This window comes from Geotrypetes seraphini, chromosome 5, assembly GCF_902459505.1.
Source record: "Geotrypetes seraphini chromosome 5, aGeoSer1.1, whole genome shotgun sequence".
Classification (NCBI taxonomy): Eukaryota; Metazoa; Chordata; class Amphibia; order Gymnophiona; family Dermophiidae; genus Geotrypetes; species Geotrypetes seraphini.
The window spans coordinates 216,690,923-216,714,777 of NC_047088.1; the positions used below are offsets into that span (position 1 = coordinate 216,690,923).

The following is a 23,855-nucleotide window of genomic DNA, read 5'->3' on the forward strand; positions in this document are numbered from 1 at the left end:
GTTTTAATGATAGCAACGAGTTGAAATCGCATCTTAGCTATTGCTGCATTTGACTGATGTATGTAGAAGTGTGTTTTTGAAATTGTATATTCTGCTGAAATGTTTCAGTTTCTTTGTTGTGAACCGCCTAGAACTGTTGGTGGGGCGGTATACAAGAAAATAAATTATTATTATTATCATTTCTATAGCGCTACTAGACATACACAGCACATCAAAACATAGAAGAAACAGTCCCTGCTCAAAAGAGCTTACAATCTGGTCAAGACAGACAGACTGGTCAAGAAGGTGTATCTACACACTGTGAACTGAAAAAAATCCCACACCAAAATTGTTTTTTTGTCATATCTTCCACAGAACTTGTCTGATTCTTATGAAATTTAGTACATTGTATCCTAAATGAAGTTGATGTAAAATGTAAATATTTCCCACTGCACCACAACACTACCTTGTAAAAATGAATTGTGAACTGAATAAAAACACATCAAAACATTTTATGGCATATCTTGCAGAAAAATGTACAGTAATGTTTCAATTAAGCAGATGTTCAAAGTGCACTCCCTTTGCACAAAGGCACACCCTCAGCCTTGGCCGCCACTGATCTATGGACTGCTTCAGCTCAGCCCAGAGATGAGGTGCTGTTTAAGGTCTTCAATGTCAGATATCGTTGTCTGATAGACACGCTCCCCTATCAGCCCTCAGATCCGATAGGCAACTGAGTTTAGGTCTGATGAATTCGCAGGCAACAGGTCTGGACCAATGAAGTCTGGGGTCTCCAGATATATCAGTTCTACAGTGTCCTTTGCCCAATGTGCTGGAGCATTGTCCTGTTGGAAGATAGTCTCCTGTGTCAAGAGGACATCCTTGTAGTAGGTGCCGTTGACCTTAACTTCAGGATCAATGAAGAACAGATCTGTGACTCTAAGTGTCAAAATTGGCTGATTGGCTAAAGGTCGAGTAGGTCCTTAGTAGGCGTTTGGCATTAACCTCATGCTTCAGTGTTGTTGAAGGCACATATAGGCAATCATTCAGTGTGTTAATCTGTGGAGCTACAGTAATTATATTTAATCTGTAAACCAGATGAAGCTGATGTTGTGCTCCAGGTACTTGGTCAAAGCTGCTTGCACTATTTCAGGCGTGTGTCTTTGTTGTGTAAAGTTACCTCTTGGGTATGACACTTTTTAAGACACTTTAATTCCAGATCTTCATGAATGATCCTAACCACAGTTGTCAGTTTTATTCCTGTTTATTATTTATTTATTTAACAATTTATATACCGCATAAAACTATGCAGTTAACACATTGGTTACATACATATTATCCTGCTCGCCTTTTAGTCGTACACATATGGTACAAACAGTAGACAGATGCAAATTTCCCATCACCCACAATACCAATACAGACATTATCAAAACAGGAATTCAACAATACAACTGCAGGAAAACATTGAATATTAAGTTTAAGACCAAATATTCGTTAACATTGTATCTTAAAACTGAAGCAGCTGTAGAAGCATTAACAAAAAAACTGTGTTTTCAACATTTTATCTTGCTATTTGGCAAGTTGTTTTGGTGTGTTTGCAGCATGTTCTCCTGGCTCAGTACAAGATCGTGTACAATATCAATATGCTTGTGTGTGAATCGAGCATGGTCGTCCACGGCCTGGCTTACGATCTACAGTGCCCGCTGCTTAAATCTTGCGTAGCAGCAAATCAAAGCCGTTTTTGTTCCAATCTTTACCACTCCTAGTAACTTTAGGGCAGGCATCAGTGGGTAACTGAGTTCACCTCTTATGTTGGTTATGGAAGGAAATTCTTCCTTTTCCTTCAGTAAGATCTAGTTTTTTTTCTGTATTCAATTTTAACCTGCAAGACTTCATCGAGTCTTCCACTATTTAAAAAAATCTCTTGCAATTTTGTAGTGGTGGTCGATGGGTATGAGGAGAGTGATATCATTAGCATAGCTATATGAGGTGATTCCTAGAAGGTACCCAGGGAAGTGATGTAGAGATTGAACAGCACTGGGGGGCAGAGGTGACCCTTGGGGTATGCTGCAGGGATTGGACCAGGTCTCCAATTTCTCTCTCTTGGTTTTATCTCGGTAAGTCCTTGATTGCAGAAATCCCTGGAGTCATATATAAACTCTGAGATCCCTGTTGCTCCCAGTATTTGCAATAGAATAGTATGATCTATCAGGTCAAATGCTGAGGATAGATCAACACTTATATGATCAATACTTTCCCTTCACTCAGCTGTTGTCGTGTTGTATCAAATAGGGACCCTAAAAGTGTCTCTGTGTTGAAGGTTTCAAGTTTCAAGTTTATTTAATTTCTTTGATTAATTTGCATAATCCAAATCCAATGTGATTTACATAAATTCAAAACTAAGTAAAATAATAAAAACCGACAAACATAACATTCACTACTAATACAGTAATACATGTAAGGAGGGAGTGGTTGACAGCAATTGACATAAATACAATTCTAAAAAAATAAAAATAAAACAAGAGGAAGGTCCAAAGACACAGAAGGTTGGGGAACAGATACCCACCTAATTCTATTAGATCGTCTTCCTAGGACTATTTTGGTTAGAACAAATCTATTAGAAAGCGTCCTTGAATAGCCAGCTCTTTAGGAGACTTTTAAACTTGCTCAGTGATTCTTCTCTTATATTAAGTGGGAGTGAATTCCAGATTTGAGGGGCTCCTAGAATATATAAATTTTAAGGAAGGAACTACTAGTAGAGCTTTATCTTCAGATCTTAAAAATTTTATGGGGGAGTATGGTATTAGATATCTTTCTAAACCCTGATTATAAGGGATAAGCAGATTGTAACCTTCTAAATAGTTCGTGCTACTAAGCCTTCCATGATCTTCACATAAATCGAGGCATTGGGTCTGTAATTGGATGGCAAGGCTATTGAGGCTTTTTGGTCTTTTACAATTGGGGTGATAATTATCTCACTGAGCTCAAGAGGAAACTGACCTGAAAGCAGAGTTTGTGTCCGTATCATGAGCTGAACCTGAAAGTGCAGTGAGGATGATTTTAATAAACACAAGGGACAGCTATCGAGCTCACATACGGCACAAGTGTATTTTTGATACATCTTTTTCAGATCAGGCCATTTAGGGATTGCAGTGAATTGGGTCCTAATAGTTGCAATCTTGCTTTTAAAAACTCTGCTAGTTGTGTGGCTGTAGGGGGAAGTCTCCTTTGTTGGACAGACAGGAGTTTGTGTCTGAAAGCTTTCTTAATAGTTTGAACAGTTTTTGTGTATCTTGAACCTCTGTTCCCACCAGATTAGAGTAGTAAGATTTTGTTTTTTGCTTCAGCTTAAGCATAGACAGTGATCACCTCTTTCCATTCTATCTTTGGTGCACATGCCCTAAGTGGTGGTGGCATTTAAATCTGAGTTCCCAGGTTTCATACATCTGGTTTTTGATCATAAAAATCAACTCTCATCCTCTGTAACACTGTTTTTGTATAATCTGACAGTCTGTCTGTCTTGTTGTTCTGTTTCATGAGCTTTTATTTTAAGGTCACTGTTTACTTGACAATTTTCAGAATGTTAAATATATGTGTTCTTCTACAGCTAGATTCAAAATATAGGCTATCAAGTATGGAGAGTTCAAGCACAGGAGATTTAGTGATAACAAAGCTTACATTTCTATGAGTTTGTCATTTCATGCCCAGATTATGACAGTCAAAAATGTGATGTCTAGGTCAAGGCTGCATTCTCAGTCTCTGAATAAAAAGGTAGATGAGAAGGTTTCTCAATGTCTATTTGCAATTCAGTTCTTGCTCTGATGTGTGCCATCAGGGGGATTTCACTCTCTAGACTCTTGTATCTTCAAGTGAATCTTGAAGAATACATAATATAGAACATCGTACTGAACAATCCTATTCAGAGTTTTATCCATTTTTATTAAAGAATATCTTATAATTTTTCCCCATCTTTCTTAGCTGATGAGAATTGCAACTCAAATTATGTTCTTCCCCCTCTGAACATTGCTACTCAGTCTATGTAAACTTCTTTCTAATGCAGAAAAATTCCAAGGTCAAACTCCATTTAATAAAAAATAATCATAGCACTAAGGATCCGATTATGCCTTCATTTTCCCCAGTATACCTTTATACTATGGAAAAAGGAACATATGCATATGAAATCCACTCTCATATTCTAAACATGCATGTATTTTTTTCCCTTGCAAATCCAATACCTTAAAAGTTCTGACTACAATGGTAAAATGATTAAATATGTAAAATTTTACAAAATATATAACGGTAGTTATACACATGGTTAAGTATACATCCAAGATATATTTAATATATGAAAAACTACGTACTTAATGGCCAAATTAGTTTATGCTCTTTTGTACTGTTTCCTTAGAACATAAGAATTGCCGCTTCTAGGTCAGACCAGTGGTCCATCATGCTCAGCAGCCTGCTCACGCGGCGGCCCTCTGGTCAAAGACCAGCGCCCTGAGACTAGTCCTACCTGCGTACTTTCTGGTTCACCAGGAACTTGTCTAACTTTATCTTGAATCCCTTGAGGGTGTTTTCCCCTATAACAGCCTTGGGAAGAGCGTTCCAGTTTTCTACCACTCTCTGGGTGAAGAAGAACTTCCTTACGTTTGTACGGAATCTATCCCCTTTTAACTTTAGAGAATGCCCTCTCGTTCTCCCTACCTTGGAGAGAGTGAACAACCTGTTCTTTTCCACCAAGTCTATTCCCTTCAGTACCTTGAATGCTTCAATCATGTCTCCTCTCAATCTTCTCTGTTCGAGGGAGAAGAGGCCGAGTTTCTCTAATTTTTCACTGTATGGCAACTCCTCCAGCCCCTTAACCATCTTAGTCGCTCTTCTCTGGACCCTTTCGAGTAGTACCGTGTCCTTCTTCATGTATGGCGACCAGTGCTGGATGCAGTACTCCAGGTGAGGGCGCACCATGGCCCAGTACAGCAGCATGATAACCTTCTCCGATCTGTTTCTGATCCCCTTCTTTATCATTCCTAGCATTCTGTTTGTCCTTTTTGCCGCCGCCACACATTGCGCGGATGGCTTCATCGGCTTGTCGATCAGAACTCCCAACTCCTTGCTCATGTATAGAATGGAAATGTAATTTTCTGGCAAAATCACTGTGCAGTCTCAACAAATATTATATTGACTGCAAATTAAGATGTATGAGGCGTGATGTGCTAAAGAGGAAATGATAGGAAAAGTAGGCTTGCATAAAATAATGGAAAATACACAAATGTCTCAAACTCACAATAGCATAATTCGAGCCTAAACAAATACTTGTGGACTGGAAAGAGACCTAGGCTTGCATATAGACTTGTTGCTTCCCTGAGGGAGAAGGGAGGGCTGGGCCTTCTTAACATTCAATTATTCACAGTGGTGTTCCAGCTTCGCCATATTACTGACTGGTTTAGGGATCTTTCTACTTTCTCCTTCACCTCTGTGAAGACATCCCTACTGCATCCCTTTAGCGCGTTTCACACACCTTGGAAACATTTTCATTCTCTTGTCCAGTCCTATCCAATTTACTCTGCTATGCACATGGCTTGGAGATGGCTATGTTCACTATCAAAAGCTCAATCTGACACTTCGCCCTTATTGCCTATACAGGATCACCCTAATTTTGAACTGGGTCAGACTACCAGAGATTTCCCAACATTGGAGAACCCAGGGCATCTGCTACCTCCATCAGGTTCTCACTGACGAAGGTGCTCTATGACCCTTCTTATCCTTGCAAACGGAGATCTTGCTACCAACTCAAGACTCCTGTGCTTGTTGGCAACTGCGCCATTACATCCTTTCCTTGCTTTCTGCGTCCTTAACATTGGAATCTTATGAACCACTGAACGAGGCCCTTTGCTTAGATGTGCAAAATGCTATCTCTTTAAAGTTTCACCACAAAAGTCTGCTGGAATTGCTGCCAGATTACGATTACTTGCGACTCAGCACACAATGGTCCATAGACATGGGTGTGGTTTTCTCGGTCAACAAACTGAAATGATATCTTTGTATAATGTCTCACTTACGCCTCTCGGTTCCACTTTGGATAATCACTTATAAGCTGGCTATGAGATACTAGTCGTGTCCAACGCATGACCCCTCGTACTGATTCCAAGAGTCTGAAATGTGGTAACTCCAATGCTACTCTGGGTCATATGTTTTAACTTTGCCCGGTTGTTCAACATTTTTGGAAGCAGATATTGCATCATCTTTGTTCTGTGGCAGACCCGTTGTATTTTGACTCCTCTGATAATTTTTTTCCAAAATGTCCAATAGTCGCACTGGTGCCCAAGGGCATGCAAGCTTTCCTCAAAATAGCTTTTTTTTTTTGGGTGTCAAGGCTATACACTTCTCCCTCCGTATTCACATTTTCAGCATTTGTGGTTTCGATTATTCACGTTTTTTAAGCTTGCTGGCTCCTCCCCCCAAAATTACATCAGCTTGCATAGAGAAATCACTGATTCCATGCATTTACAGAGAAAATCACAGATTCCCAGCACTTTCTTCGTGTTTTGTCTCTCCTTCAGGAATAGGCCAGGCCTCCCACCATGTTATTCGCGGTTTCACCATATTCACGATGGTTTTTAATAGAAAACAGGGAATAACATATGAAAAAGTTATTTGCGGTTTTTCTGTATTTGCGGTTCTGTTAATCCCCTATCACAGTGAATACGGAGGGAGAAGTGTACTGCTGTGATGGCTAATCCCAGAGACTCCTACTTTGACGCAATGGAGGGCACTTCCTATACAACATTTACAGATGGAATGGTGGAGAATACCCAACTAGCGGGGTTAGCGTGTTGGACATTTCATCATGCGCTAACCCCCGCGGCCGGCTAAAAAACTAACGCCTGCTCAATGCAGGCGTTAGCGGCTAGCGTGGCAGGTGGTTTAATGCACGGTATTAAGAAATTCACTGCAAAAAGAACTGGAACCAAGGAGAAATGCCTTCTTCCCCTCTCCCAAAGTTTTAGAACAGTGTATCGCAAACTGTGTGTCGCGGCACACTAGTGTGTCTCCTGAGATTTCAAGTGTGCAGGGGCACACTGAGGAGCAAGAGGTGCACCAGTCAGCTGACTTGCCTACAGGCACGTCCTGTAGGGCCAGAGGTTCTCAAAACAGCACCTGTGTTGCATGTCTAGCGACTTCCTGCTGCCGTCACATATCTCCCGGGACTCCTCCTTCCTCGTCTACTCTCATAACCCCCGGACCAGCAGCAACTCAATGTACTGTACATTTAACTTCACCACAAAGCTGCTACTAGCATTAGTTTAGACGCGGTTCCCATCATGCAGCCTCGGGGCCTTTGCTAGGCTGGTCCACTTCGATGATGCAATGTCCTCTTTTGTCAGAATTGGGCTGGCCTAGCAAAGGCCCCGAGGCTGCTTGATGGAACCGCATCTAAACTAATGCTAGCGGCAGCTGTGTGGGGAAGTTAAAAGCAGAGTGAGCTGACCCTAGAGAGAGGAGAGGTACTGCTGGACAGGGGAGGAGGGAAAGGGAAGGGAAGAGAAGAGAGGTACTGCTGGATCTGGCAGAATGGGAGGGAAAGGAAAGGTGCTGCAAACAGGAGGCGAGGGTGAGATGGTGCATGGGGAGAGATCATATTAGATGCGAGTGAGGTTGGGGGAGGGAAGGAAAAAAATTGTTGCAGAAGGAGTTAGAGTGATGAGAGAGGGAGAAATGGACATGGGGTGGAGGAGAGGGAGAAATGGTGCATGGGGAAAGAGCATGCTGTGTTTGGGGTGGGAAGGAGGGATGTCACTCGAGGGAAGAGGCAAGGAGAGAGAGAAAGTGTATAGGAAGCATAAAGTATTGGACTCATGGAGAGGGTGAGATGGGATGGGAGGACAGAAAGGATGGAAGGAGAGAGATGTCTGATCATGGAAACGGGGAGGATAGAAGAGAGACATAGGAAGGGAAGACATGGAAAAGTAGATTTTGAGAAGAAAGCAGAAAAATAGAATGTTAAATTAATTCCAAAGATGGATGCAAGACAGAAAGTGAAGGAGAGAAAAATAGTCAATGGATAAGAAGGCACTGGAAACATAGTTAAAAGCATAGTCACCAGACAACAAAGGTAGGGAAAATGATTTTATTTTCAATATAGTGATTGAAACGTGTCAGTTTTGAGAATTTATATCTGCTGTGTATATTGTGCGTATATGAAAAATGAATGAAAAAATTGCATTAAAGTTAGTAAAAGGGTGGGATCTGGGGCATAGCTTGGGTGGGCCTAGGGCAGAGCTTGGGAGGTCTGTAGTTGGGGTACTCAGTTGAAATTTGTTAGACTTAGGGAATACTTAGCTTGAAGTAGTTGAGAAACATTGCTGTAGGCAATCAGCCGGCGCCAGCGCCTCTCCTTCTCTCCGACCCTCTTCCCTGTTGGCACCCCTTATGGCATCTCAGGGCCCGTCTGGAGGGCCTCTGCACATGGGCGGCCGTTGACATGATGATGTCATGCATGTGTGTGACATAATCATGGCGACGTCCACGCCCTTACTTGTGCCTCGAGCTGTGGCCACTACTTTTATTGTGCCCTGGCTCGAGAAAGTTTGAGAGATACTGTTTTAGAATATGATGTAGAGAAATTCCTTCCCTCTCCAGTCAGAACTAACCCAATGACCTTCCAGCTTAATTTCCGCCAAAATTTATAAATCATGTGAAATGAACATGAATATAGCAAGATAATATCACAATACAATCTCCTATCCCATAATACCCCGAGTTCTTAAAAGCTTATTTTAAAAATTGCAGCTTTCCATACAATAAAAACAGTTTCTTTGTAATACACATTTAGAAAAAAAAAAATCTTAAGATTCTTTTGAAACCGACCATAAATTTGTGTATAATTTCACAGGTCTACCATAAAGGTAGACAACTGAACCTCATTCAAGTTGTGGATTCTCTTATGTTTGCAGACTTTATCAGGACTGTCACTGCATTTAACCTAATTACTTCTTTGAATAAACAAAGCCAATGAGTCACTGGCAGTAATTATACAGTTTAACTTCCTCTCTATATGTTCTCCATCTGACCTACCACTAGTTTTTGTTAGAGCAGGTGGCCAACTAGAAGGGACAGTGTACAAACTAACAGGACATAGAGCTACAATTTTGCATCAAATTATGTGGAAGGCCTAATAAAAAAAAAAATTCAGTGAGTTATTCAGGAATTAAAGGAATGTAGTACAGGGATTCTCAACTCAGTCCTTAAGACATACCCTGCCAAGCAGGTTTTTATATTCAATGAATATGAATGAGACAGATTTGAATAGAATGGAGGCAATGCATACAATTTTGTCTCATGCATATTTAGCATAGGTATCCTGAAAACCTGACTGGCTAGGTGTATCCCGAGGAATTGATTGAGAATTCCTGTTATGGAACACTACTATCGACTAATAGACTTTCATAATTTAGTATTGCCAGGCCAGTTCTAAAGTGGTTTTGTCTTATCTGCAAAATCATGCTTTGCAGGTTGCCTTTTCGGCATCAAATTCAACTTTGCACGCTTTCAGTTGTGGTATCCCTCAGGGTTTGATTCTTTCCCCCTTCTCTATTTCTTAGTTCTCTTGCAACCCTGATTCAGACTCATGGGATTTCATCATACTATTATGCAGATGATATTCTACTTGTACACTATATTGACCATAAATTCCTGACCTTTAAGTAATTTGCATGATGTAGTTGTTTGGCTTAAAATTCTGCATCTTGTTCTAGCAGTCTCAAACTCGCGGCCCACGGGCGGCACCCCTGGTGCTATTTTGCAGCCTTGTACTGATCTTGCACTCTGGGCAGGAAGCGCTGGCATCAGCTGACTTGCAGCTTCCTGCAGCCGTTGCGTATGCCGGGTCTCCTGCCTTTGCGTATCTGCCGGATAGGCGTAAGCAGGAGTCCCGGCATACGTGACGGCAGCAGGAACTTGCAAGTCAGCTGATGCCGGTGCTCATCTTCCTGCCCAGTGTGCGAGATTGTGTACAAGACTGCGGCAGCAAAGGAAAAATGATGTTCTTATCTGTTAATTTTCTTTCCCTTAGACGCAGCAGATGAATCCAGAGACCAATGGGATAGCACACATCTACCAGCAGGCGGAGATAGAGAAACTGATTAACAGGTGGTTCTATTGGCTGGCACTCCTCCTGTATCTCCAGTATAGCTCCTTGCCCAAGCATCCGTAACCATCAATAGGCATAGCATGTAAAAAACTTCTTTCCCATAACAAATCTCAAAAGGCAATAATACAGAATACAACCCTCAATAATAACAAACTTCGAAAGTTGCAAAAGAAAAAACCAACAGACAATATCCAGAAAGGGTGGGGCTCTGAATTCATCTGCTGCGTCTAAGGGAAAGAAAATTAACAGGTAAGAACATAATTTTTCCTTCCCTAGAAACAGCAGCAGATGAATCCAGAGACCAATGGGATGTAGCAAAGCAATCCTCAATCTGGGTGGGAAGCAAACGCCGCCTCCGCAACAACCGAAGCACTAAACGCATCTACCGCATGCGCCCCCACATACAACCAGTAATGCTGAGAGAAAGCACTCTCGGAAGACCAAGTAGCCGTGAGACAAAACTCCTCCAAGGAAAAAACCTCTGGTCCAAGTCCAAGAAGTAGCCAGCACTCCGGTGGAATGGTCATGAAGTTCTTTCGCCAACCGCTTCCCTGCCATCAAGCAAGCGTAAAGAATGTCCTTCTGGACCCATCAAGCGATGGAGGCTTTGGACACCGCCATATATTTGAGGAGTCCCTTGAAGAATACAAAAAGGTGATCTAAACAACTAAAAGTCAATAGAAACCTTGCTCGCAGAGAACGCTACGCACTTTCAAAAAATGCAGTGAATAAAAGCATGGCTCCCCATTTCTCCTCCCATGAAGAAGGAAGGAAAAGTGAGCATGTCATAAAAGAAAGGATGACACCTCCTTAGAAAGAATTATGGTACCGTCCGAACTGATACCCCAGATTTTGGAAATCAGAAATAGGAATCTCCGCTGAACAAGGCCTGCAACTCGGAAAACTGCAGAGCCAAAGCCATGGCCACAGGTTCAACGGCACAAGGAGGAAATGAAGCCTTCGGCAAACTGCGAAGAAGTACCTGAAGATTGTACTCTGGACAGGGCTTTCTAAGAGGTGTACGAATATACCGTACTCTGTGTAGGAACTGAACTACATGAAGCTGAGAAGGAAGCGAAGAGCAATATACCTAGCCCTTGTAACAAGTAAGAATGGCACTTGAAGCTGAAGGGAATTGAACGCTAAGTCCCCGGCAATACACCTGTGCCAAAAAGGAACTCTGGAAGGGTACAAATGTTGAGAAGTATCCAAGAAAGGAAAAACCTCCAAAAGGAAGCAGAAGCCACAGGTGAAGACGTCTGTAGCACCTGGATAAGGGAAGAAACAACCTGCTTCACATAACCCTTACACGTCAGTCATGACTTCTCAAAAGCTAGATCGTAATACCAAAGTAGTACGAATATCAATGTTGATCGGACCCTACGTGAGCAAATCCAGAGATACCAGGAAACTCCTTAGTCCGGCTGTTGAAAGACTCATTAGATCCGCATAGCAAGGATGGCGCAGCCAAGCCAGAGTTTCTACAAATACTGTGCCCGGAAAGTGAGCTTGAGATGGCAAATCCAAGCCATCATCAGCCAGGGGAAAACACTGAAAAAGAGAAACCAGAGGCAAGAAAGAAGCCACGCTGCTACCCCCTCTAACTCCCACTCCCTGTGCCCGCCGAAGAAGCTAGGAAGCATTGAATTGTGAGATGAGGCCATGAGGTCTAGTTCCAGGAGATCTCACATCCATAAAAAGAGCTGGAACGCCTGAGCCAAAATTCCCAATATCCAAGATGTAGAAGATTTCACTATTACTAACGTTTACACTTTCTAGAGCGTACACAGCGCTGTACACTGTAACATACAATAAATGGGCCATGCTCAGATTTTGCGGAGAGAAAGTCTATCCAAACTCTTTTCCTGACCCATAAATTGATCTGCCAACAGAAGAGGAAGATGAGGGTCCACTCATTGAAGTAGAACAACAACTTTACCTGGCAACTGAGTAATTCACCTACTGCCCAAGCAGTAGAGAAATACCCCCATCATAATACTGACTGAAAGGACCCTCAGCGGCATTCCGGAAGAATGGTCTGAAGCTCCAGAAAGGTAGCCTGACCATGCTCAAGAGAAGAAGAATGAACAAGTACTGAGTCGCCCCCTAAGACCAGACTCCTGGAGCCGAGGATGGAAGGCACTGAGCCCCCCAACCCGACAGCCCGGGATGTTTGGTAGCCATGAGCTAGTCCAGCAAAGACCGAGGCATGCCTTTGAAAAGAGAAATCTCGATGAGCCACCAAATCATACAGAGCGAGGCATGAGGAGCCTACCAAATAATTGGAGCCCTGAGATACTGGGAACCACCGGAACAAAAGCGACTGCTGTAGCGTTATAATGGGAAATCAAGCCGAAGTTCCCAGTGGAGTCAGCAACATGGATCCTATAACCTGTACAGAATCCCATACTCTTGGTCATGGCGACCGAAGAAGAATGCAAACCTGAGACTGTGACCCATTGCCCTAGTCTCTGGGAAGAAACACATTTCTCTCCTCCTATATGAATAAAAACATCTCCCCGATATACCTATAAACAGTACAGGAGAAAAGAGCGCTGTGCAAATTCAAAGATTCACGTCCAAAGAACTGAGGAAAAGAAACCACTCTTTTCGTGTCAGTCAAATGGCCCGACTGGAAGACGTCCGAATCAAGCAGTCAGTCAAGAAGAAATTAGATGAATCACCTGGTAGCACCAAAACGGTACCACTGCCCACATTTTCTAAAATGGTCTTGAAGCCTTGGGTAGGTGAAATGGCATGTGCCAAAACCGAAAGCGCTGCTCAAAGAGAGGCAAGCAAACCTAGTGCCGATTCGGAGTCCATAGTGAAAATGTAAATATTCTCCCAGTTTTTCTCCAGAAATGTGTAACCCTGAGAAACTAATTCAGCAGAATGGGATCCAGCCTGCCCAATGCCCCCGTCTTGGGCACCATGCAGTAAGTGGAACAACGTCCCTTAGTTCCTGAAGAACTACAAGAACTGCCCTGAGGAACTGCCTTTCCAGTAACATTGAAAAGGGAAACACAAAACATAGAGACTCCAAGAACGAACTGGAAACCTGAGGAGGATGCAAAGTTGCAAGCATCCTGAAAAATCTTCACAACCCCCTGACCTGACATGATAGCGTCTTCTCCCTCATGAGAAAGCCTGAAGAGTTATTGGAAGAAGTCAAGATCCCCTAAGAATGAAGTACAGAAGGTCAGGGAACGGCAGGATGAGAACTGTAGGATCTGCAAGAAGATTCTCCTAGAAAAAATCAAGTTTCACAATGTAAAGAGGAATATACTGGAACCATGAAAACAGTACTTCCATGCAACATGAGCGAAATACGTATGTCCTTTAAAGTGAATACGTACTAGACTCAATCAAGAAGCTGCATTTACTGCCCTGTGGAAAACAACAGCATCCTAACAGGTATCAGACAAAGCTCACATCGCTAATGGGAGCTTCAGGGATGAGGCTAACAGCCACATAGCGCGTGATCCTCCGCGGGTTTGATAGAATAGGTAACTGACTCCTGGTTAAAAGGAGCTATACAGCCCTTCCTGTCTGGTCGGGGGGCCCGTCTAGCATGTGCCAGGAGAAAATGACGACAGGAGAAACCAGCGTGATAAGCATGGAAATCTGAAGTCCAGGCCCACTCAGAAATAGAGAAAGAGAGTCCTGGCCGCAGGAAGATGCGAAGTGTCATTATGCCCATAGAGACAGCCCGAACTTGGAAACTATTTGTACTACCTTTAGGCATATATATCCTGTGCCACTACTAGACACATGCAGCTCAGCACAGAGGCCCAAATAAGGACAGTTACCAACAGACAAAGGCTCAATCTGCAGGGACCCCAAGAGAGACAATGAGATACCTGTGTGAAATACAGGGCACTATCTTACTGCTGATCTCACCGTGCCGTGAGTTGCCATATGTCGCCCCAGTCCGGAGACAAACCGAGACTGGGTGACCTAGCACAGGTCAGAGTCTCTCTGGTAAACCCCTTGAGTGTTAACCCCAGAGTCCAATTAAACAAGCAGCTTCCTTCAAGGGAGTACAGCAGGAACACAGACATAGACATTTAAACCTGACCAAGCTTGTCCCAAAGCTGGTGAAACACATACAACTTGTCTGAACCGGAAAGGAGAGAAGCCCCGGCATACCCTGACCAAAGTCATCTGGAAACAAACTACCGGAACGCTGCAGCTCTCCCGCCATTGCCGGAGACCCAAGCGCACGCCTGATTCTCACTGACACGTGGCCGCTGCATCAACGCTCCTAGAAACATAGTTGGATTCAAGCCTCGCAAAATTTACCCTGCCGTGGCTTGCATAGAAAGAAAATCAGACTCGGGGAATAACCAGAAGAACGGCCCACAGCGCGGAAAAAACATGTCCCATCTCATGCACGCTGTTATAAACCAGCACCTGCACAATCAGCTGCACATGGCCGTGACAAACACCAATGAAAGAGAGCCTCAGAATAAACAGGACTACTACTGCTGAACTGAAACCCAACAATGAGAACAAGTGCGAGCATGAAATCGCACCGCTACTGCCGCACTGTAACCAACAAGGAAACCAAGCGCGTGCATGCAAAGAGCGGGAAGTCCCGGCTCCCTCCATGGATTTCTAGTCATAAAACTTAGCCTCAATAAAATATCCATGCCTTAAACTTACGTTGACTGAACTCACATTACTAAGACTCCCAAACAGAACCTGAAGTTCAAGCAACAATAAAAAGCACAGACATACTCACAAGCTTATTGTTAGGGCCGGTTGAAGCCAGTTAAAGCTGGTTGATCAGCAGTAACAGAGCAGAATGCAGCAACTGTGGTCTCTTTTTTTTTTTTTTTTTAACAGAGAAGGGAAAGAAGAAAAAAATTGAGACCCAGTCAGACCCTCTAGCAATGGAGGGAGGGTGAGGCAGGGACCTAGGGGGGCCCAGGTGTAACCCCTAAAGCCAGCACCGTTCAGCCGGCACCCCTGTCTCACTGAAGAGAAAATCTCAACAGGAGAAATAGCATTGCCTGCTCACTGAAGAGAAACCTCAACAGGAGAAACAGAATGGCAGTCTCACTGAAGAGAAACCTCAACAGGAGAAAATAATTTTCCAGTCACAGACAGAATTCAGGAGCTAGTTGAATAGCAACCTTTTCCTGTTGGGAGAAAGAGAATACTGGAGATACAGGAGGAGTGCCAGCCAATAGGACCACCTGTTAATCAGTTTCTCTATCTCCGCCTGCTGGTAGATGTGTGCTATCCCATTAGTCTCTGGATTCATCTGCTGCTGTTGCTAGGGAAATACAGATACTGCTGGACAAGAGGAGCAGGGAAGGGAGAAGGGGTACTGCTGGACAAGGGGGAGGTAAAAGGAAGGGAGGTGCTGCTGGACCTGGAAGAAAGGGAGGGTATGGAAAGGTGCTACACACTGGAGGGGAGGGCGAGATGGTGATGGGGAGAGAGCATGTTGGGTTGGGGAGTGAGAAGGAGGGATGCCACTAAGGGAAGAGGCAACGGAAAGACAGACAGTTGGGAAGCAGAAATGTTACACTGGGGAAGGGAGAGAGGGCAGAGAGTGAAAAGTTGGACTCATGGAGAAAGACAGAGATGTTTGGTTGAGGGAAAGAGGTCCAGAGGAGAAGCATGCAGGAGGAAGAGAGAAAAAAAAAAGGTGGACTGGTGGAAAGGAGGGAGAAATGTTGGACTGGGAGGGGGGGGCAGAAAGGAGGAAGGGATGGGAGATGGACTGCAGGGGGCAGAAAGGAGGAAGGGAAAGAGAAATGTTACACTTGGGGAGGGGGAAGGAGGGAGATGTTAGACCATGGAAATAGGGAAGGAAAGAGAGAGAGATAGGAAGAGAAGGTAAGACACGGAAACGTAGATTTTGAGAAGAAAGCAGAAAAATGGAAAAATTGAATGTTAGGTTAATGCCAAAGATAGATGCAAGACAGAAAGTGAAGGAGAGAAAAATAGTCAATGGACAAGAAGGCCCTGGAAACAAAGTTAAAAGCACAGAAGAATAAAGTCACCAGACAACAAAGGTAGGGAAAATGTTTTTATTTTCAATATAGTGATTGAAATGTGTCAGTTCTGAGAAAGGAAAGATGTTAAACTTTAACTGTGAGGGCCGCAGAAAAAATAGGGTATTTGGAGGGCCACAGAAAAAAAAAGAGTTAATATCTTATTAAAGAAATGACAATGTTGCATGAGGTAAAACTCTTTATAGTTTATAAATCTTTAACAGTTAAAGGAAAGATTTATAAACTATAGAGTTTTACCTCTAGCAACATTGTCATTTCTTTATTAAGACATTAACTATTTTTTTCTGCGGCCCTCCAAGTACCTACAAATCTAAAATGTGGCATGCAAAGGGTTTGAGTTTGAGACTAGAGAATGACACGGTGACAAAATTCATCACCGTCCCTGTCCCCGCGGATAACCATCTTCATGTCATTCTTTAAGGAGAGAGGGAAGAATCAGAATATGAATGGCCACAACCCCTGATCCGCAAGCTTTGCTTTGAAGAATGCTGGTGAAGGACCGAGGTTGAAATAGACATTAGAAAATGACATGGGATTATTTCCCATGGTTATTCGCGGGGACGGGAACGGTGATGAATTTTGTCACCGTGTCATTCTCTATTTGAGACCACTGTTCTAAACCCAGAGAAATCTATAGTGTGCTGGGTTACGGTTACCTCCTCCAACTCATGTCCCAATTCTATTTGACTGCCCAGTTCCTACTGTTTCCTCATTTAAATATCTTGGCGTGATCCTCGACTCATCCCTTTCCTTTTCCCAACAGATATCATAGGTTTTCTTGCCCTTTTGTAACTTAGAGCTACGAGAAACTTCTTTGACTTCAGTACTCTGTGTGTGGTGCAGTGGTTAGAACTACAGCCTCAAGACCCTGAAGTTGTGGGTTTAGATTGTTGCCAAGTCCGACGCTGCTTCCAACTTGCCCCATGGCTTTTATCCATTCAGCCAAGCTTTTGTAAGTCCCACAGAGTTCAGCTCTTTCTGGGCTGCTTTGCTACCTAGGTGGCCCAGAAAAACAAAAAAAGTTTATCAGGAAAAACCCCCCAATTCTCAACAGAAAAACCAAACACTACAACAGTGTTTTGGGCTGGCAAAAGGCAACAACCCAGCAAAGTACCCGGACTTCAGTAGTCCTTATAAAGTCCTCTTCACCAGACCCTTGCGTGCAGTACAAGTGCCAGACTTTTATCAAGGTTTGTCAAATTAACAGTTTCTTTGCCTGCCTCTCACCAGCATTGGCAGGTGTTTGCTCCACAGAGCTAATTGCAGGGCCTCAAGTTGCTGTGTTACTTTTAATTACTTTTTCTGCAGATGGCACACAAGAAAAAAGTATCTCACAAAAGAAATATCCCACCCGGATGTCACAGCACCTCTCCCCAACTTTATATACTCCCTAGAATGCCAAAAGTACTGCAAGGTTCTTGTAACAAAAACCCCTCAAAAGAAACAGTTCCAGCAATTCATTACTAACAACTAGTTGGAACACTACTAGCAGCACTAGTCTTTTAAATGGTACAAGGTTTCACCAAGCATCAAAAACACACAGGCCTCAGTCCTTCTCAAAATACAAAAGAGAAGAAAAAAACAAAAACTCAAAATGCAGAAGTTTATCTCCATTTCCTCTGTAAGAGTAGGAACCGGCTCTGGCTCAGCAATCTCCATGCTTTCACCTCCTAAGCATGGCTCCGGAGTCTGGGGTTCTTCAGGACCCTGCCATTCCATTGGTTCCTCTTCTGGTGACCGCTGCTTAGCCTAGAGAGCCACTGTTCTGCAAGCTAGGCTTAAGTTTGGAAGGGCCACACCCAAATATAGCTGAGAAGGAAGCAGGTTTCAGCTTCCTCTGGCTCCCCCGGTGGTCACTCATGGGATTTTCCTCCTCGCTCCTAACAGGGCTCTCCCTAGGCTCAGATTGGGGAATAGGCAGCTCTGGGTGGCTTGAACTGCTTTCTAACATATGGTTGCTCATTCTTACGATATGGAAGCACTGTTTTACTGCTTTCCTGTGTGTCAGGGGCAGGGCTGACACTAAGGTCTGAACTGTCACAACATTAAAAAATCCTAGGTAGACATCTCACCATAACCTGCTTATATTGTATGGTAAGCCCTCCAAAACCCATCCAAAAAACTTACTGTACCTACCCTTATGTCTGCATGTGTCATCTTTATGAAAGTATAGTAGGTTTTGGGTGGGTTTTGGAGGGTTATGGTAAGATGTGTACCTGGGACCTTTTAATGGGCCATTCACTACGGTACCCCTAAAGTGCCCTTCTGGTCTGTTGAAATGCCTCTAGCCACTCTGCTAAAATACTGACTGGGGCATTTTGGACTTAGACAATCAATATCTGAAGATTTATCAAAATTATTAAGGATATTTCTTATTTTAGCCATTAAAATTATCTTAAAACACTGGAAGGATATATCGAGGGTTGAATATATAACCTGGTGGAACAGTGTGCATAACTGCTATGTTTGAGCGTGTTGCTGCTGAAAGATTGAATGTGTTAAAAAAGTTTAATAAAGTTTGAGAGCCTTTGGATTATTATAGTTTTGCGCCTGCTAAAATATGAGGATTTGTTTTGCAAGATGTACATCCACACGGTCTTTACTGTAGTACTTATGATAGTATTAATGAGTATTATTTGAATTATATTGTTTCTTTAATTTTTTTTCTATTTACATAAGAAATTCAAGTTTTGATGCATTGTATTGTATTTTATGGAAATTTTTAAAAAAATTATTGAACTTAAAAAAAAAAATATTGGTTACATCTATATCCCAATGGATTGTTGGTGTGCATTTATCTTTTGGACGTTTCTTTTACAAAAATGGTCAAAAGATAGACACACTAAGGGCGAACACAACTAGAAATGATAATTTTCAAATATAAAAGATAGACGTTTTGATGTTTTCAAAATGGTCACTTTCTCTACTGGATTTCTGAATATTTTTCCCAAAACATCCAAACTCAAGACTTAGACATCTTATCGAAAATGCTCGTCCACATCTTTGCTTCCAGTTGGCTGCAAAATCCTAGTGCAAATCCTAGATGTACGTCATGGCCTACTGGTCCAGTTATGGCCTGAATCAAAGTACAGGCCAGGAATAAAGTAGGCCTTATTATGTGGCCTAAATTCAAGAAAACATGGGATAGGCACATGGGATCTCTTAGGAAGAGTAGCCCGACAGCACCTCATCAAAGGAAACAAGTTTCTAATCATCCAACTCGATCTTTCAGCAGCATTCGACCTAGTAGACCATCCCATACTACTCCAGATACTAGACGCCATAGGAATCTCAGGTAGAGTTCATAACTGGTTCCAAGGTTTCCTTAAAACAAGATCATATAGAGTTAAGTCAAAAGATCTTATATCCGACTCATGGTCAAACCCCTGCGGAGTACCACAAGGATCACCACTATCGCCCATACTATTCAACCTCTTCATAGCTTCCCTAGGCACAACTTTGGACACCCTAAATATAATATCATTCAGCTACGCGGACGACATAACCATCCTCCTCCCCTTCGACATCCAAGACCGCATCTCCACAGGACGCCTGAAAACAACACTGGAAACCGTAGAAAAATGGATGACAAACCATAAGTTGAAGCTGAACTCGGATAAAACTAAATTCCTACTACTAGAGAAGGACAAAAAACCATCCTTAACAGAACTGGAAGTAAACGCAATTAAGTACCCAATACAAAGCACCCTCAAAATTCTGGGAATACAATTAGACAGATGTTGCACAATGCTGCACAAATCCACAAAATCATCCAAAAAGCATTCTTCACCATGCGAAACTTAAGAAAAATAAGAAAATTCTTTAACAAAGATCAATACAGGATCATAGTCCAATCCCTTGTACTAAGTATTGTAGACTACTGCAACAGCCTCTACCTACCATGCCCAAACAACATGATAAAACAACTACAGACCGTTCAGAACACAGCCCTCAGACTCATCTATTCCCTTAGCAAATTTGACATCACTAAAGCCTACCTAGACTCTCACTGGCTACTGATAAAAGCAAGAACCCATTTCAAACTCTACTGTCTAATATTTAAAGTAACCCATGGTGCCGCACCCAGTTACCTAAACAACCACCTATACCGTAACCTCTCACCCAGAATAAGGAGAACTCAGAGCCTATTCACTTACCCTCCTCTCAAAGGTACTCGACGCAAGAAACTATACGACAACCTTCTAGCGACACAGGCAGCGAAAATTGACCCTACCATCTCCAAGCTGCTGATCAAAACAACAGACATTAAAGTGTTCCGAAAAGAAATCAAAACACTTCTATTCAAAAAACACTTCCCATCATTCTAACCTCCTTCCTATTCGCACATGCAGATTCCCTCGTGAATACCACCCCTATAGTAACACCTAATCAATTCTTCAAACCTTATCACCAATATATATTCAGAAACCCAAATAAGCAGCCACCATCTGTAACCAGAAAACTGCTTCCTTCAAGTTATGTAATTCTCTTCTGTAACCTGAATGTGTTGTTATTCTCTACTGCAGTGTTTTTCAACCTTTTTTGGGCAAAGGCACACTTGTTTCATGAAAAAAATCACGAGGCACACCACCATTAGAAAATGTTAAAAAATTTAACTCTCTGCCTATATTGACTATATATAAAGTAATTCTCTTGAATAGGAATCAAATAAACACAAAGAAAGTATTTTATAATTACTTTATTACGAAATAAAAATTATAAAATACTTTATTCAGTGCGAAACCTGGGCCTGTTTGGCTGAACACAAAGCTGATATTCTGGCTGGAATCGAAGAAAGACACACACGTAGCTCTTCGTCAACAGCTCTCAGTCTCTCTCTGTATTTGGTTTTTATAGCATACAAAAATAGACAAATATACCCTCCATCCTTTTTATTAAACCATAATAGCAGTTTTTAGCGCAGGGAGCTGCGCTGAATGTCCAGCGCTGCTCTTGACGCTCATAGGCTCCCTGCGCTAAAAACCACTATTGCGGTTTAGTAAAAGGTGACCATATTGTAAAATATAGACAGCAGATATAAATTCAGAACTGTGCATAGTAAGTGAAGGGAAGTTTTCATCTCTGGGAATTTACCCAGTTAACTATTAAGTTATTTGGGCAAATTCCTTTGAAAACTGTGGTAATACTGCCTCCACTTTGCTAAATTTAAAATAAAATCATTTTTCCTACCTTGTCTGGTGATTTCTTCTTCTGACTGTGCATCCAATCTTTCTTCCCTTCTATCAGCCTGTATGCTTTCTCTCCTCCACACCTCATTCCCTCCCACAACTTTTTCTTCCTCTCTCCCTGACCTTTCTTTCTTTTTTTCTGTTTCTCTTCTTTCCTTCTGTTTCCCTGCCTGCCCCCTTTCTTTCTTTCTCCCTGCCGTTCCCCAAGCCACTGCCGCTGCCGCTGCCATCGGGGAACAGGACCCACCAATGGATAACAGGCCCCAAAGCCGACGCCGACGCATGCTCTCCCTGACGTCAATTCTGCAATCGGAGAGGAAGTTCCGCCCAGCCAGGCAGCGATTGGCTGGCCCGAACTTCCTCTCCGACTGCAGAATTGACGTCGGGGAGAAGAAGACTTATCGGCTCGATAGATTAGATCGCCAAGACAAAGTGAGTCCTGGGTGATCGACTCACTTTGCCTTGGCGAGCTACTGGCGCCCCTGCCTCGGGCCCCCTGTCAGCTCCGGGACCGGCGGCCCTGCGGCACACCAGGCAACATCTCGCGGCACACTAGTGTGCCGCGGAACAGCGGTTGAAAAACACTGCTCTACTGTAACTAGTAATATACTTGCTTCTTTGTTATTTAATTCTCCAGGAAATGTAACCTGTAATATACTTGCTTCTTTGTTTTGTAATTCTCCTGGAAATGTCCAGATATCTTCTAATTTGCAATCCGCTTAGAACCGCAAGGCACAGGTGGAATAGAAATCACTAATGTAATGTAATGTATGCTGTGGATTGGCAGACTGGATGGGCCATTTGGCCTTTATAAGAACATAAGAACTGCCTTCTCCGGATCAGACCTTCGGTCCATCAAGTCCGGCGATCCGCACACGCGGAGGCCCTGCCAGGTGTACACCTGGCGTAATTTATAGTCCATCAAATCCTTATATGCCTCTCTTAAGGAGATATGCATCTAGTTTGCTCTTGAAGCCTAGGATGGTCGATTCTGTCATAATCTCCTCTGGGAGAGCATTCCAGGTGTCAACCACTCTCTGAGTAAAGCAGAACTTCCTGACATTAGTCCTGAACCTGTCCCCCCTCAGCTTCATTACATGTCCTCTAGTCCGTGTCAAATTGGACAATGTAAATAATCTTCTCTGCTCTATTTTGTCGATTCCTTTCAGTATTTTGAAGGTCTCGATCATATCCCCACGCAGTCTCCTCTTCTCAAGGGAGAACAATCCTAGTGTTATAAGTCTGTCCTCGTATTCCAGTTTCTCCATACCCTTCACCAGTTTTGTTGCTCGTCTCTGCACCCTCTCCAGCAGCTTTATATCCTTCTTTAGGTAGGGGGACCAATGTTGGACACAGTATTCCAAGTGTGGTCTGACCATTGCCCTATAAAGCGGCATTATAACTTTCTCTGATCTACTCGAGATTCCTTTCTTTATCATGCCCAACATTCTATTTGCCTTCTTTGCCGCTGCCGCGTATTGTGCCGACGGCTTCAGGGTCCTATCTATCAGTACACCCAGGTCCTTTTCTTGTTCACTCTTCCCCAGAGTTGCACCTGACATTGTATACTCGTATTCCTTATTTTTATTGCCTAAATGCATTACCTTGCATTTCTCCACATTGAACTTCATCTGCCATTTCTCCGCCCATGTTTCTAACCGACACAAGTCGCTCTGGAGTTTCTCTCGATCCTCCTGCGATCTGATTGCCCGGCATAGTTTTGTATCGTCTGCAAACTTGATGATCTCACTGGATGTTCCTTCCTCCAGGTCATTGATATAAATATTAAATAGGATCGGCCCAAGTACCGAGCCCTGGGGTACACTACTAGTCACTTTCTCCCAGTCGGAGAACTTCCCATTTATGCCCACTCTCTGCTTTCGGTTTTCCAGCCATTTGCCTATCCATCTTTGTATATCCCCCTCTATGCCATGACTTTGTAGTTTCCTGAGAAGTCTTTCGTGTGGAACTTTGTCGAACGCTTTCTGGAAGTCCAAGTATATTATGTCCACCGGCTTCCCACTATCAATTTGCTCGTTCACGGTCTCGAAAAATTGGAGTAAATTAGTCAAACATGATTTCCCTTTCCTGAATCCATGTTGACTGGGTTTCATCAAGTCGTATGCGTCCAAGTGCCGGACTATGCTATCCTTGATCAGTGCTTCAACCATCTTGCCAGGGACAGACGTAAGACTAACAGGTCTAGTTGCCCGGTTCCCCTCTCGATCCTTTTTTGAAAATTGGGGTGACGTTCGCTATCCTCCAGTCGTCCGGTATCTGTCCAGTTCTGATTGTCAGGTTTGCAAGTTTTTGCAATAACTCTCCGATTTCAAACTTCAATTCCTTTAAGACTCTCGGATGAATCCCATCCGGTCCAGGGGATTTGTCACTTTTAAGTTTGTCGATCTGATAGTATATCTGGTCTAAGTCCACTTCAACTGTGGTGAGGCTGTCTTCTATTTCTCCTGCAAACACTTTCTCCGCTTCAGGTATTGTTGAGGTGTCCTC

The 23,855-nt window shown here is 43.0% G+C and overlaps 1 protein-coding gene across 2 annotated transcripts in view; it reads right to left on the bottom strand.

The window, feature by feature from the left end:
• The window catches only part of GALNT5 (polypeptide N-acetylgalactosaminyltransferase 5), a 127,511-nt gene that overhangs the window by 70,411 nt on the left and 33,245 nt on the right, over positions 1–23,855 (bottom strand). The window lies entirely within an intron of this gene.